Source organism: Brachyhypopomus gauderio, chromosome 16, assembly GCF_052324685.1.
Source record: "Brachyhypopomus gauderio isolate BG-103 chromosome 16, BGAUD_0.2, whole genome shotgun sequence".
In the NCBI taxonomy this organism is placed as follows: domain Eukaryota; kingdom Metazoa; phylum Chordata; class Actinopteri; order Gymnotiformes; family Hypopomidae; genus Brachyhypopomus; species Brachyhypopomus gauderio.
In genome coordinates this window covers 10,593,924-10,598,618 of record NC_135226.1, presented here as the reverse complement: position 1 = coordinate 10,598,618, position 4,695 = coordinate 10,593,924, and positions in this window count along the sequence as shown.

Genomic DNA, 4,695 nt, shown 5'->3' with positions numbered 1-4,695 from the left:
TTCTGAATGTGTCTGTCCATTTTCATAACAATCAGACATTATATAGGGGAGTTTTTGAAATATGCAGTTCATATGTCATGACGGTACCATTGTGATGCATATGAAAAATATTAAATTGCAAGAATCTTAGAATTTGTTCCACCAGTTTTGTATTTCACATGCTGCTGGATATTATAATATGTGATTTGAGGTGATGGAGTGAAAATCCTAGGACTAGTATGAAAAGTGTAAATTATATGTATTGGATTATACACAAAAATCTGTACTTTTTTGCAAAGCACTTGCAATTACAAAGTTGTTAGTGATTTTGCATAGAATCATATGAGATCATGATTGTCCTTCTACATGAAAGCATGTAGGAGTAATTCAGGAATTTCTAGTATAGCGCCACCTAGTGGTGCAATTCCCGTCATACTTTGATATGTATTAGAGGGTGTGTAGATGAACATAATATGTGAGTTTCATGTTGATTGGCATATGATAAGCTTGTGAAAGGTGTACTGAAAGCTGATTGGTCGATAGCGGCGGCCATATTGGACATATGATGGTGCAGGTCAAGGACCTGTGTCATAGGTGCATATAGATGATGCGTACCAAGTTTGGAGTTATTTGGCCAATCGGTGTGGGCAGGAGAGTTTTTTGGCCGTTATAGCGCCACCTAGGTGTGCATGTCTGCCAAAATGTATGTGCCGGTCTAGACACCCAATAGGTACATGTGTGTGAAATTTGGAGTGAATACATGAAAGTATGCCTGAGATACAGCAGAATATGTGGATTTTTGGCGAAGGAATTTTCGACGCTTGACTTCTGATGCATGTGGCCACGCCCATGTGCAGAAATGTGCACTTTGGCTCCATAACAATTAAAGTTCAGACTCTTGTGAGCGCCTGGATACCACATATGTGCATGTATGTGAAAAATCCAGGGACTAGTACGCGCTCAAAAATGTGTGGGTATTTGCATATTATGCAAATTAGCTCGACATGTAAGGGGCGGAGCATATAGCTTCAATGGAACTTTTTTTAGATGAGCTCATGCCTGATCAGATGCAGTTTGAATTTTATCTCTAGGACATACGGTGTAGGAGAAACACCTGTGTAAACTTTTTCATGCGATTTTGTGCGCTATAGCGCCACCTATGGTCGGATCGGGCTGGCGTGTTGCGCCTGAGTAGCGGAGAGGAGTACTACAAGTTGGCCAAAGGAGAAGTCTGTAGGACTTACGGTTTAGGCTGCACGACGCGTTTTAGCGGAGAAAAAGAATAATAATAATAATAATAATAATAATCAGAACAATTACAATAGGGTTCCAGCACCGCTGGTGCTTGGACCCCTAATAATAATCGGAACAATTACAATAGGGTTCCAGCACCGCTGGTGCTTGGACCCCTAATAATAATAATAATAAATATAGCCGCAAGCGGCAATTACGGGGTCCAAGCACAGGGTATGGGCACCATCTGGCACGCCTGAGATGCGTAAGCATGTGTGTGTAATCACTGGGTAGGTATGGGTGAAGCAATGTTTATATGAAACCTATAGGTAGGCCATTGCATGTGTGTGCATGTGTAAGAAAGATGTAGGGGTAATTCAGGAAATTCTAGTATAGCGCCACCTAGTGGTGCAATTCCCGTCATACTTGAGTATGTCTTAGAGGGTGTGTAGATGAACATAATATGTGAGTTTCATGTTGATTGGCATATGATAACCTTGTGAAATGTGAACTGAAAGCTGATTGGTCGATAGCGGCGGCCATATTGGACATATGATGGTGCAGGTCAAGGACCTGTGTCATAGGTGCATATAGATGATGCATACCAAGTTTGGAGTTATTTGGCCAATCGGTGTGGGCAGGAGAGTTTTTTGGCTGTTATAGCGCCACCTAGGTGTGCATGTCTGCCAAAATGTATGTGCCGGTCTAGACACCCAATAGGTACATGTGTGTGAAATTTGGAGTGAATACATGAAAGTATGCCTGAGATACAGCAGAATATGTGGATTTTTGGCGAATGAATTTTCTACGCTTGACTTGTGAAGCATGTGGCCAAGCCCATGTGCAGAAATGTGCACTTTGGCTCCATAACAATTAAAGTTCAGACTCTTGTGAGCGCCTGGATACCACATATGTGCATTAATGTGAAAAATCCAGGGACTAGTACGCGCTCAAAAATGTGAGCAAATTTGCATATTATGCAAATTAGCTCGACATGTAAGGGGCGGAGCATATGGCTTCAATGGAACTTTTTTTAGATGAGCTCATGCCTGATCAGATGCAGTTTACATTTTGTCTCTAGGACATACGGTTTAGGAGAAACACCTGTGTAAACTTTTTCATGCGTTTGTGTGCGCTGTAGCGCCACCTATGGGCGGATCGTGCTGGCGTGTTGCACCTGAGTAGCGGACAGGAGTACTACAAGTTGGCCAAAGGAGAAGTCTGTAGGTCTTACGGTTTAGGCTGCACAACGCGTTTTAAGGCAGAAAAAAATTGGCATATGAAAAGCTTGTGAAAGGTGTACTGAAAGCTGATTGGTCGATAGCGGCGGCCATATTGGACATATGATGGTGCAGGTCAAGGACCTGTGTCATAGGTGCATATTGATGATGCGTACCAAGTTTGGAGTTATTTGGCCAATCGGTGTGGGCAGGGGAGTTTTTTGGCCGTTATAGCGCCACCTAGATGTGCATGTCTGCCAAAATGCATGTGCAGGTCTAGACACCCAGTAGGTACATGTGTGTGAAATTTGGTATGAATACGTGAAAGAATGCCTGAGATATAGCAGAATATGTGGATTTTTGGCGAAGGAATTTTCTACGCTTGACTTGTGATGCATGTGGCCACGCCCATGTGCAGAAATGTGCACTTTGGCTCCATAATAATTAAAGTTCAGACTCTTCTGAGCGCCTGGATATCACATATGTGCATGTATGTGAAAAATCCAGGGACTAGTATGCGCTCAAAAATTTGTGCAAATTTGCATATTATGCAAATTAGCTCGACATGTAAGGGGCGGAGCATATGGCTTCAATGGAACTTTTTTTAGATGAGCACATGCCTGATCAGATGAAGTTTACATTTTGTCTCTACGACATACGGTTTAGGAGAAACACCAGTTTAAACTTTTTCATGCGTTTTTGTGCGCTATAGCGCCACCTATGGTCGTATCGGGCTGGCGTGTTGCGCCTGAGTAGCGGAGAGGAGTACTACAAGTTGGCCAAAGGAGAAGTCTGTAGGTCTTACGGTTTAGGCTGCACGATGCGTTTTAAGGCAGAAAAAAAAAAATAATAATAATAATAATAATAATAATAATAAATATAGCCGCAAGCGGCAATTGGCGGGTTCACACACAAATAGGCCTCTTGGGCTCTATAGGCAAAAAGAAACCCATAAGGTCCTTTAGACCTAAAAGTGAAAAGAAGCTGTTTCAGTGGAAAAAATGCATAATTACATCAATGTGCAAAAAAAGGTTCAATTGAGGCACTAAAAGCCCAAAAGGATCAAAATAATGTGTATTTGCGTTTTATTTTTTAGAGAGGCCTGTGTTTTTGTGAGTGCATGTGAAAGAGAGAGGGGTGGAGGCATCGGCATTGGGTTGTTCGAAGGACGGGGGAGTCTGGAGGGAGTGGAGGAAGGGAGGGCACTCTGCATGTGTGAGAATGGCCAGCGTGCGTGGTTTAGCAGTTCTCTGCTTAGGCCCTACAGTGTGGGAGATATTGCCAAAATGATTCAGATGTGTGTGGGTGTGTAGATGAACATACCATATCTGTTTCATGTGTATGTACTTATGTTAAGCCTGTGAAATGGCCAAAACCAATTAATTGGTGAATGGTGGCCATGTTTTTTAAGTGATGATGTCATCAATGTGTGCCTTGATACCACTTGGGCCCCTGATGATGCATGTAAAGTTTTGTCTTAATATGACTAATGGTTTCTGAGAAACAGTTTTTCCCATGTTATAGCGCCCCCTATTGGACAATCGTGGCCAGCTTTGACCTGTGACCTCTGAGTCATGTGCCCTAACAACTGTTAAATTTTTATAAAGATTGGTCAAAGCGTTGCTGAGATATAGCTGTTTAAGTAAATTTGGCCACGCCTCGGAGCTATTGATTGACATGTGACAACCAGACTGTATGCAAATCTCAAAATGTTTTTAAGCAACTTTGATAATGAGATTCTCCTGAATATTTTGACACCAAGGTTGTGGTGATCCGATGAAAAACCAGGGACTAGTATAAAAAAGTAGGTTTTGCATATTATGCAAATTAGCAAAAAATCTAAGTAGGCGGAGCTTAATGGTTCTTGAGGCTTTTTTGTTTGTCTGGAGCCAAGGAATCCATCAGAAGTGGAATTTTGTTTCTAGGACCTACGGTGTGGGAGATATGGACCAAAACGCAAAATGGTGCGCTATAGCGCCACCATCAGGCCAATATGGGTCTCTGTACTTGTGCTCGGTCTTGCAAAGAGACTACACCTTTCTGCCAAGTTTCATGGTTGTAGGATGTATGCCGTAGGCTCTAGTTACAGTTTTAGATTATTATCTAAGCAATTATAATTGCCAATATAGCCGCAAGCGGCAATTGGCGGGTTCACACACGAATAGGCCTCTTGGGCTCTATAGGCAAAAAGAAACCCATAAGGTCCTTTAGACCTAAAAGTGAAAAGAAGCTGTTTCAGTGGAAAAAAGGCATAATTACATCA